The 12,648-nt window shown below is 36.2% G+C and overlaps 1 protein-coding gene across 10 annotated transcripts in view; it reads left to right on the forward strand.

Annotated features, from left to right (window-relative positions):
- TBC1D5 (TBC1 domain family member 5) overlaps positions 1-12,648 on the forward strand; it is a 472,491-nt gene that overhangs the window by 363,685 nt on the left and 96,158 nt on the right. The gene's annotated exons all lie outside the window — the stretch shown is intronic.

Below are 12,648 nucleotides of genomic sequence, written 5' to 3' on the forward strand. Positions count from 1 at the left end.
TCATCGAAAATGTGAACATATTGTGTTCCTTAAATAACCAGATGTTCTCTCCCTCCTGAAGGCAGTCAGGGCTCGGAATAAAAGGTTTAAAACTATTGTTTTAAGTTAACTGTGAATTTTGCAAATCTGTTTTTACCCTTTAGCAAATAAAATTCTAATACAGCAACATAAGCAAAGTAATTTTCATCTTTGGGTGTTCTTATTTGTATGTTGTTGTGTGTTGAAGTGTTAACCTTATCACAGTGACTTATTACAAAACTAAAGCACTACATAGAACATTACCATTTTAGATTACATACTATAAGAACCTGACAACCGTCCTTTGTTCGAGAGCTTACAGTATTTATCCAAAAGATTTCTGCAAAATAAAAGTTATTCTGCAAACCTTTTAGCAGGAATGGTTGTACTACCTTGCGAGAAAGCTAGTTAGAAATAAGACAGTTTTATTCAACTCTGAAGTGGTACTACTCAATACCAGTCTATTAAAATATCATTTAGAATGTTATATTTGGCTGTTTATTTTAAACTTTTTTCCCATCACACTGAAAATTCTGGTTTGTCTGATTTTTTTTTTTCAGCATAGGATTTTAAGAAATTTAGTAACATTTTAAAATAATGGTTTAATATATTAATGGTAAATTACAACTGAATCCCTGCAGAAGTACACATGGCATCTCAAAGATGCTATATTAGTTAATCATAACTGATATTACAATGACTACCTTAGAAACTAAGCAATAATATATGATTTTAAGGTCATGATCATACATATAACGACCAGCTAGAGGAATTCTCATTTCAGCTTTCAACACTCATCATGATCTGAGCAGTAAATGGCAGGAGAAAAAAAATTACATTACTGAGATTGTGAACTGAGCTGTTTGTACATTATTTTCAGTTGAATTTTCTTCTTAAGTAGCTGCTGCCACATCTCAGAGTTTTCTCTGAGCTGGTTTCATGTGCCTGAAAGGCTGTTTAGCTTCACTTTCTTCTCCTTCAGATAAATTCTTTTCTATACACTCATTAGCTGAGGTGCTTCTGAAAAGCTGGAACTATTCTTTGAAAGCTGCCTGTTATTTCAGAATTGTTTGTTTCAGTGTTTGTGAAAAGAGAGGAGCAGGTTTTAGTTTGTTTTGTTGGTTAGCGCTGTATGCAATCTGTCATTAATTACCACTCTTAATGACCAGATTGCGGCCAATCAGGAGTTAGTCTCCTTCAGCATTTGGACATTAGCAACTCATTAATTAATATCTACTCAAGAGGTGGAATTTTGATACCTAGTATATAATGGTTAGTTTATCACTTTAGAGTAATAGCAGCTACAGTTGTCTCCCTCCTCCCCAAACAATTCTTTATAATGCTTCAAATTTATTTTTAAATAATGTACGCTGTTCAGCCGTGAGTCAGTTGACTCATTTCCAGGAGGCTGACAACTGGGCATTGTCTAATTTTTTTAAGTGCTCTGTGCTGATGGGGAGGCAAGAAAGAAGGATTTTTAAGCACTTGACAAGCGGATTACCAGTTTTCAGTGGCTCCAGTCCCAGCCCAACGCAGCTTGCTTCTCTAGTCCTCCTGATAAGAGTTACCTCACTAGTAGCTAGGGCCAGAAATCAATATTGGGGAGGCGGAAGACCAGAAGTGAGGTAGGCAGCATGGGAAACTTGTAGGAAAGGCAATCAGATGGGACATGTGAGGTCACCGTGCACTCGAAAGAGGGCAAGATGTTCTTGCCACTGAGTGATGGGTTTGAGGTAGGGTAAGAAGGCCTGTGTGATTGTGACAGAAAGGGAGGAAGATAGTAGAAAAAAAACTACTAATGAGGAAGAGGAAGTTAGGAGAAACTAAAGACAAATGAATTTATCTTCATCTTTTCAATGGTAGAACAGGAAGAACCCTGATATTTGCCCTTAGTATATTTAACACAATATACATACATTTTAAGGACGAAAAGTATGAACGGCACTTCAGCCTCTAGCTTTACACACACAGTAAATTCCTAGCACATTAAAACATTTAGATGGTTAACCACCTGATTTACATATGTAATAAGATAGCTGTAATCTAAATACTGTTGTTTGCCTTCCCCCCCGTTATATGTGCTTGCAATTGACTGCCAGCCCCAAATAGGAGGACAGTTTTCAAAATGTGATCCTAAAATTATAAATATACGTTTGTTTTAAAGCACAATGTTTTAAAATTAGTTTTCCTTAACTTATCTTCCAAGCCCTGAGCCCCTAAGCGTTTGTTTTTCTATAATAATTTACACAACAAATATTTGATTTTAGTAATTATTGTCCTGAGTTTTCAAGTTCAGCTCTTGTGTTGTTTTTCACTATTAGAATAAAGGTGTTACAGGCAGCTACCAATTTAATGAAACAGTGTGTGGAATAGCCATATTGTCATAGGCCCGTATAAAAGTAATACATGCACAGTGAGTCAATAGTTACTATTCATTTACATATATTTAATTTAAAACCAACATATCCAAAGCACTTTTTCAATTATTTTGATGTATTACAAAACTAAAGGGTCAGTATTCATAATAAAAAGACTTACCCATCCTTGCCAAAACTGATCCCCATCTTCCCAAATATGCCTGTCATTTAATCAACCTATCATGACTTAGCCTTCCCTGACATAGCATCTTATAGATCTCAACTAGTATTTTCAGGAAAAGCCTTGGAAAATAGAGTGCTCAGAAGCCAACTAATCAATACCATGGATCCTTCATAGCCGCCCTCCCTTTTAAGCCAGGGGCCTGTTACCTAGAGCACCTGCATCAGTCGTCATAACCCTGGTGGTACCACATGAAGGGGAGAGGCAGTTTCTTAGCTAGCTGAATATATTTGTGATGGTATCATTTATATTGTCAGTTTCTTCATAACACTGGGTAGATGGGCATCTTAAGTAACTAACAGTATGCAAATATTATGACAATCCATCTTAATCAGCAAGTGTATTTAAATGGAAATGAAGATTTGGGGAAATTCAGAGTATCACAGAATAATTCCTGAAATTAGTTGAGAAATTGGGGTGGGTTCAGCAAAGAACCATAAGAATGATTTAAAAGGATTAGAAAACATGCTTTATTGTGGTAGACTCAGAACTCAATCTGTTTAGCTTAACAAAGCAAAGGTTAAGGGATGACTTGATTACAGTCTGTAAGTATCTACATGGGGAACAAATATATAATCATGGAATCCTCAATCTAACTAGGAAAGGTATAACGTGATCCAATGGCTGGGAGTTGAAGCTAGCCAAATTCAGACTCTAAATAAGATGAAAATTTTTAATAGTGAGAATAATTCACTACTTGAACAGTTTACCAGTGGTCATGGTGGATTCTCCATCCCTGACCATTTATAAATCAAATTGGATGTTTTTCTGAAAGAGATGCTCTAGGAATTAGTTGGGGGAAGTTCTATGGCCTGTGTGATACAGCAGGTCAGACTACATCAGGGGTCGGCAACCTTTCAGAAGTGGAGTGCAGAGTCTTCGTTTATTCACTCTAATTTAAAGTTTTGCATGCCAGTAATACATTTTAATGTTTTTAGAAGGTCTCTTTCTATAAGTCTATAATAAAAACTAAACTATTGTTGTATGTAAAGTAAATAAGGTTTTTAAAATGTTTTAAGAAACTTCATTTAAAATTAAATTAAAATGCAGAGCCCCCTGGACCGGTGGCCAGGACCCGGGCAGTGTGAGTGTCACTGAAAATCAGCTGGCGTGCCGCCTTTGGCACGCGTGCCATAGGTTGCCTACCCCGGACTAGATGATCACAATCATCCCTTCTGGCCTTGGAATCTATTATTTGAATGCTGCTGTACAAACCATGGTGTGCTTATAGTCAAGTGATATCAAAGCAAGAGTATGGTAGTGTTCCAATAGTAAGAAATTAAGCAACATAATTACTGTGCCATAATTAATTTACTTGTCCTTTATATTTCTGTAAAGCAATATAATACAATTTCCACAAAAAAAATCTTGGTGAGCTAATGGCTAGTCAAAAGAAACATTATACATGCTGATAACTTCATGATCCCAAACATTTTTTAAAATGTCCTTGATTTTTCTGACTGCTGGGTACCCAGGCAACCTTAATTCTGCCCATATAGAGATATCCTGGCAAAAAAAAGCAGTACTGAGGGGGTATTAAATGTAGACACGTGTTTGGGGACATGGGATTATTGGGGAAGAATTGGAGAGGACATAAATAGGTAGGGCAGAAGTTCTTTTACTGTACTCCTCTGGCATTGGTTAGGGATTCATTACCACAGTGAAGCCCCATCCTCTAATAGGTGAGGTTTCCCTATGGTGAATAGAAGGACAGGGGAGAAAAAGACTGGACACAGATTATTTTTGTGTATTTTAATGCCAAACAACAAACTGATTTTTAAAGACTGAATCTTTTTCTTCTTTGAGCAGAAGAAAATAACAGTGGTACAGGCAAGCGCAAACCTGATAATGTTTGATTTTTATTTTTTTTTAAATAAGAGGAAAATGAAGCACCTTGTAGCTCTTAATTACCTGGTACCAATAAAACCTACCGCACATGAACTTGTTGGGGCTGTTTCTTTCAAATGACTAGTTTACTAATATTTCAAAAGTCATCTAAAACTACTGACCCTGTCCTAAAGAATAACAATATTAGCTATACAATGATATAATAAACCATATTTAACAATATTAGAATGAGGTCATTATGGTTCTTCTTGCGTGCAATCTGACAATTCAATTAATCACTTCTATTTTGTGAAGTAGTTTATCAAAAAGCACCACTTAGAACAGTTTCTCTCTAATGAAAACTTCTCCACATCGTAATTAATGTATTTGACTAAAATGTACAAAACAGAAACTGAGAGTTGTATAAAATGGATTGTGAACTTTTTAATATATGCAAGAATGACTACTTCTATATCATGTCTAGTGTAGTGTGATAAAATTATTGTGTAGGCTATTTTGATGTGAATTCAGATATACTATTGGTATGCTGACATTATTAAATTCAGCATAGTAAATATTAATGTATTAACCATGACAATCTGTACAACTCTTAACTTGACTGTATTATAGAATATTTCTGTCATCCCATTTTTAACTGGCAGGAAACTTAAGGTGTCAAAAGAAATTTCAAGATACCTGTTAACCTTTTCAGTCAGTATTTTATGGATAGTTAGGTTTGGAGATTTGAGGTGGAGTTTTGTTCTTTTAATCTTTTTAAGGAGCAACATTTACCAAAATGTGTCTGCAGTTTCCTTTATTTTCAGGATCCCAAAATGAATGGATCTTCCTATCCCATGACTCCAAAAACTTAACTTGTCTCCATTCTCCATATATGCATAAATATCATATTACTTTTATTGTAATGAGCAGATATGTGGATCTCAGAAAGTGCCTATTCCAGTCCTTAGGAGCCTTTTTCAAATTTTTTACATGCCACATTATATACAGAACACAATAAAATCATCATCTTTGCTCTCCAGATAGCAAAAATACGCCAAGTAGCACCTTAAAAATATTTCACCTTCCCCATATATATGCAGGGGTGAAAATAACTTAAGGGACTTGCTGGTACACAGGGCCAGAGTCCTGAGCGGGAGGGTTAGGGGAATCAACCGGAAGGGGCAGGGCCTCAACCAGAAGGGTGGGGCCTTTAAGTCCCCATGCCCTTTAAATCATGATTTAAAGGGCCCAGGGCTATGGTAGTGGCGGCGGGGAGCCCCAGGCCTTTTAAATCACCACTGGAGTCCTGGCTGCCACTGCTACCCCTAGTTTCCGGCAGCAGGGCAATTTAAAGGGTGTGGGCCTCCCAGCCGCCACTACCGCAGAGGAGTCCCTGGCCCTTTTAAATTGCCGCCAGAGCCCCGGGGCTCGTGACCGCTACCCCAGGGCTCCGGAGCCCAGGGCCCTTTTAAATTGCCGGCCCAGGGAAGCTGCCCCGTGCTGGTACGGTTGGCTGTGTACCAGCTCATGCTGGTACGCCATACCGGACCAGACCAGCTTACTTTCACCTTTGTATATATGGCATGTGTGTATGTATGCACATACACACAGAAAGAACAAATAATGTTGTTGTGTGGAATATGGTTTTATTGGTGTCAGCTTAGAATAGCTGCATTACTCAAAAAGCCATGAGTGAGCTATGCAGGTTGTCCAAATGAGTGCCAATAAAACCATAATGTGGTGGCTTTTCTGTATATAAAAATGTTATATTTTAAATCTGATAAATTGGGACATTGACAGGGTTAGAAGCTAGTCTAGTGGTGTATTCCATTTGTAAGCTTGGATCTCCCCTTTCTACTGCTGTAAAACTTCTATTTCCTAGCCGTGTAAGGTTTTGAGATACCAGGTAATAAATCTATCATGGGTAAAGGGCTGAAGATTGCCTGACTTACATCTCACTGTTTAGTTACTTTACTTTTGAAAACAAGGGTTCAGGGGGAAAAAATAGGTGACTAAATTGAAACGCAGATTGAAATTATGTGGTTAAGCAATGTTGTTTATGAAAGATGTGGCATTTACACAGGTTAGAAATTTGAACATTAGCAGGGTATTTTTTCTGTCTGGAATATTGATAAAGGCTGGTTTGGTATGCTTTGATCTTCCTGTTAATAATATGATATATTGTAAAAACGTTAGTGAAAAAGAGTGTCAACTAGTTAGGACAAGGAGCTAAAATATGTGTGACCAAAATTTTCTTTAAATGAAGTCAAAGATATTATTTATAAATCTGAATTAACATTTTTACCATTTCTTTCTTCTTCTCTAGAGAGAGAGAGCATAATGTACAATAGTATGTAATGTAGACCACAATGTAAAATACTTTTCTAGCATTTGAAACTCCCACTCGCCATAGGGATGCAGGGTTGACATGTAAGGAAATTGGAGTTGGTCATTATTTCTAGTTGGTATGAGTTTAGGGAGTTCTCCTTGTCTTTACCCAGTGAATTGAATTCTTAAATTTTTGGGGGGCATTTTATTTGCTTCAGGAAAAATATTTCCTTAATTTTTCCATTCAATCAATTGACATACAATAGTAATTCATTGGACCTGTCTGTAGGCGATTCTCAAAGGTATTTTTATTTTTGACAAGCATTAATTAATAGAAGCCCACAGCATCCCTCTGAGAATGGTAAGTAGGTAGTTTACAGATAAGAAAGCTATAACACAGAGAGGGTTACAGCATATCACTACAAAACACATTGATAGAGTTCGTCTCTCGACCCCCAGTGTCCTGCTGTGGTCAGTACAATGTTGTACCTCTTCTTTTGATGCAATGTTATATCTTAATATAGATGCACTAACAAAACATATATTAGCTTATATTTTAATCCATTGACACTGAACTCATTTACAGTGAGCAGTGGGGTATGGTGTCCGATAATACTGTAAAATAATAATGCCCCATTGTTTTATAAATATTTGTTAAAATCTGTTGCAGGCTGATGCAGTGCATTTTGTGCCACAGTGGACAGTCATCACTGTACAACAGATACCTGCATTTCTTGTGATCAAGTCTTTGAGATGTCTATGAAAATTTATTGAAAATGTTGAGCTGTTGTTTATACCTTATTTGTCAAACACATAGCAAATATATAGCTTCTTGGATACATAACAAAGAAAAAGAGTGGCGAGGTTACATTTTCTGGGCACCTAAACTATTAGGTAGTCATTAATATGCACAGTCAAATTAATTATTGGTGCATAAAGGAAAGTGACAGCTGTGGAACTGAACAAACTGTGTTCCTTATCTACATTTTAGTTGTACTTCACTTCTGTTCCCAATCCACATTTTAGCTATGTATGTATCAATTTTTATTGAAGAGTTTCTTGTATTGCATTGGAGAAAGAAAAGGTAAAACCTTCACAGTGAATGTGGGATCAGATTCCCCAACTTTAATTATAGGCAAATGAAAAGGAAAAAATTAGCATTTTAATATAGAAATATCTTAGGCTTTAGGTGAATTATGATGAATCTAATGTTGCCTAGTGAACTAAATAAGGATATTACAACAAACTGTCTCCTTAGAAATATTTGTTTAAATAGAGGCTACGATACTTCATCTTTATCTTTTTTGGATAATTATTGCTATTTCAGGCTGTTTCTTGTTCCAGGTTTAAAATACCATTAGTTTTTCAAAAAATTATAATTGGCAGCATTTGTTTGCTATAAAACTACTGGATGGAAACAAAATTCCAGTTTGCTAGTGAGATAATTATTTTAGTGAGAGTTTTGTTCTATGTGAGATAATTACTTTGGTGAGAGTTTTGCTATGCCTATACAGTTCACTATTGCTGTTTCTTTCTCACTTGGTTGCATTTAGGTTATCTAGTTTCAGTTGCAATCTATTAAAAGCTAAGTCTTTTTCAGTGGTTGAGGTTTTCCCACCTGTCTAACCTAAAACACCTGCAACATATGTTTGCATAACCCTGCAATGCTTTGCGTTTGGGGCCTTGAGAAATTCCCCCAGAGCTTTTTGCTTACAAACAGCTGAGCAATTCATTTCTCTAATGACGAGTGTTTTTCCCCTGGCATTGAGGCAATAATATGTTCACTAAAATAAGTCTCATTTTTCATCAGAGAGGCACATTAGACATCTTTTTACAGTGCTGTTTCATCTTCTGAACCTTCATTATCTGGAATATTTAAAAACAAAAACAAAAGGAAGGAGAGGAAAAACTAAATCTTAAATTGTGTTCTATAGATTTCATCACCAGCACCTGCACACACATACTGGAAACCGCCACATGCTCACACAGTTAAAGCATTACATTATGGGAGTAAATTAGCTTCCTTGATGTATGGCACAACCATCTTTCTATGACTTATATCACTCAAGCCTGCCCCACTATAAGATAGTTAACTACATAAATAATTTTATATAATTTTCTTGTTTGACTTTTTTTTTATTACATGATTTGGATTTAGCAAAACGTCTTTACTTTTTTCCCTACAAGTACCTCAGTAAAGTCCAACTCAGGGAACCAGGCAGGCATGTTAGAATTTCTGTGACTACTGATGGTCACTCTAAGCAATCAAATGTTTCACTCAGTTTTACTCGAAATGCTATCCAAAGTTATAACAAAGAGTTTAAAGACATGGCACAGACCCTCCACTGGTGTAATTCACACCGTCTGAGCATCTGCCTGATTGGGTGAGATTCTCACTTCTGCTCCCTCTCCTTAACCAGCTAAAATGGCCAAAGGAAAGTAAAGGGTCTCTCGAAGCTCTGGATCTGATCTGGAACTGAGAAAGACAGCACGGATTGTTCTTGAGGACTCCCTTGCAAGCCCTGATGTTAATATATGCATGGAGTGGACCTGGGGGCAGAAGAGGTGTGACTAGGGGGGCAGGACCCAGCCCATGATGCTGTGGAGTTTTTGGACAGCACTGCTTTCCGATAGGCAGGTTGCTATAATTTAGAGAGCCCCTCAGGACTGTCTGATTATGCAGAGGGCTGTTGCAGCCCTCAGAGTGGCTTAGAATCAAGATGGCCCAAGGGTGACTCAAAGCCACAATAGTCACCCACTCCCTCTGGGCTGCGAGCTCTATGCTGTGCTTCTAAGAGATGCAGCACAGAATCCTCCACATGTACAGCCCTACTTTACATGCTGGTTACTATAGCTCTGCATAATATTTGCCCCTTTTAAAATCTGTTAATTCAAAATTAAAGCTTTTGGTTGCCTAACATAGGCTATCCAGTTATAAAGGAGAGAATTGAAAAGTAATTGAAAAACCCAGAGAAGATTGTTAAAAGAATGGTATTTACCATTCCCCTACAGGCAGACTATGGATTCCTAGACTCTTCTGGCTAATGTGATATCCCTAGAAGAAAAATCCATGGTAGTTCTGCATTTCACAGACCTATGTAGGAAGGAAGGGGAGGAATTAATTTGCTAATCTTCTTAATGCCCTTTTTATACTCTTTATCAAGGGCAATCGGCACATAATACGAAGGTTGGGATATGCCAGATGTAAATTATTGATCAAAGTACTTACATTAGTTGAGAAATAAAGGTTTGAAAACTTTACTAACAAGTAATTAAACATGTAAATATAACTATACTTACTTGGAATCTACTTGGGGAAAAAGGAAAAAAATGAATGCTCTGGTCAATAAATCCGATTATCTTATTCTGTGTGGCCTGAATGCACAATACATCTAGTACAGGGGATACACAAAGTTGGGTATGCCTACGAGGGAAATTAGTTTGAAATTGATAGAGAAAAAATTGCATTTTTCTAGGAGTATTTCTCATTATGAAACTTATGCAAGGGGTTTTTTTAATATGAAAAACAGAGAAGGTACTATCAATAACATGCTATAAGTATCATAATCTTAATTTCTGTTACTGTCTGTTTGAAATGCAACTTTCAGAAATATTGACTATGTTTAGGATAGTAGTTTTCAGATATCTGCGTGTTAACATGTATGTCAGGTTTTAAAAATAATGGGATTTTCTTAAAGGATATCTTACAATGCTAAAAACCATTTCCAACCATAATCCTCTTGGTTTTTATTGCCTTACATTTTAAATGCTGTTTTTTCAACATCATTTTTTCTGAGGATTGGTTCCCCCCGCCCCCCCTTCCATGTAATAGTACTTTAAACTGCCTCTCCCTTTCATACCAGTAAGCCTCACAGGAATTTAAACAGGCCCCACTGAAAGCAATACTTGAGCCTCATTCATGTGTTCAAGTTAGATCATTATTCCTATTAATGGCTTTAAGTGCTTAGATAGTAGATCAGCGTTTCATGTCTTGAATTGCTTGTCATTTCTGCATAAATATGTATTTTAAGAAATTGCTCCACATGATCTCGTCCCCCACTTTCTTCCAGAAAAGAAAGTAGCATAATCCTTTCTTGATTTCTTGGAAGTTGGAAAAGAAAGCTTTTTTATTTTAGCAAAAATAAAGTGTATATCCAATTTCTGGAAACAAGTTGTAAAAACATATGATAGCCTTGTGAAAGTGAATTTTTCAATTGAATCTGGATCAACTGGAAATATGCCAGTAATTTTGTCATCCTCCTCTTCTTGTATGTTGCTTCAAATGGTCATCAACTCTCATAAAGAAAAATAGAAGTCTATTAAATTTGTAAGAGAAAAGTTACACTATTTGATTACTAGCATAGTAGTTATAGAACCATCAGTTATCCTCCTCATGTCAGTTCAGATTTGATTATCGTAGAAATACATTGAATTACCAAACCAGAGCAATAGTAACTAAAGCTGATTCATTGTTATTGCTATCAGTTGACGAGGACTGACTTACAAGCCATATAATGGGATAGAGTTATGCAAATGTTGTTATAACAAGAGAAGAAAAATGTACGGTGACCATTACAGTGCAGGTGACGGAATAAATGGGAATTTTTTTTAATGCTGTCTGTTAGCCTCAAGTTTTTTATAACACTGCAAACTAGTATATATTTAAACAATGTTTAATGTATTCCTATAGGAGGCAAAAAGTAATTTAATACAAAGGTAAGCCTGACAGCATGAAAAGTCAGGAAATTCTCACTGAAGGTTTCCATCACCAACTTTAACTTTGACCCCAGCAATCCTTCTGATCCTTTGATACCTATTGACTCTTCAACTTTAACTCTTCTTCCTTTGTCATATGCATGGTACAATATTCTGTTACTTGAAATGTAAAACCCCACCTACTCCTAAAAACACGAGAAGGCTGGTCAAAAAGGAAGTGTTTTCAGAAATTCACTGGAGAGTGATGGAGCATGGGTTCCCCAGCCCATTACAACAGTGGGCAAGGAAAATGAATTTCCCACACCTGGAGGTGGGAGAGAATATAAGGGAGTTTCCCATTCCTTTGTGTACTCCCTGCACATCAAGATGAAAATGTAATGTACTTGTTAAAAAAAAAATCAGAAAGCGCATTGCATTGCATTGATTAATAAATTGTATGTATTACTATAAAGACCAAAAGAGTTAGGTCAGTATATTTCAAATGAATGTACAAAAGCAAGAGGGGGAAAAAACGGTTTTAAAAGAGAGTAAGTTTGTAACACAAATCTTTCAACACGTATTTATTTGTATGAAATAGTGCAGTTTTATGCACTATATTTAGATTATTGCACAGAAAAAAATGATCACTTTAATGGATATTCTATTTTATGTTGTATTTTTTCCTCCTGCATTTTAACTTCCAATGAAATGGAAATGTATTACTTTAATTTATCCCTTTGATGAGTATTTATATAAAAGGGCTATGCTGTACTTCTGTTTAGTTGGATGCCTATTCAATTTATTTTTTTAATATGTATTTATATAGCACTTTATACCATCAAGCATTATCCCTTTGAGCTAAATTAGTGTAAGTGGACTCCTTGGTACATAATTCTGTGGTATAGGTTCTTCAGAATTCCATAGAATATTAAGTCCAAAAATAGGTAATTTCAGTGCTATTTAAGACAAAATATGTCAATAAATTAGTTTATCTGAGGTGAAAATAGGGACTAACAGACAAACTCTGTTTTCAGCATTAATTGTGTAAAGGATAGTACTACAGGATTCCAGGCCTAGATTCCGAATACTGTGAGGTTTCGGGGGGGAAAACGGTTCTGTGTGCCATCTAGTGGATATATTTGATTTGATCAGCAAAACATAATTCTAACATGAAACCAATCT

The sequence above is a fragment of the Chelonia mydas genome, chromosome 2, assembly GCF_015237465.2.
Source record: "Chelonia mydas isolate rCheMyd1 chromosome 2, rCheMyd1.pri.v2, whole genome shotgun sequence".
In the NCBI taxonomy this organism is placed as follows: Eukaryota; Metazoa; Chordata; order Testudines; family Cheloniidae; genus Chelonia; species Chelonia mydas.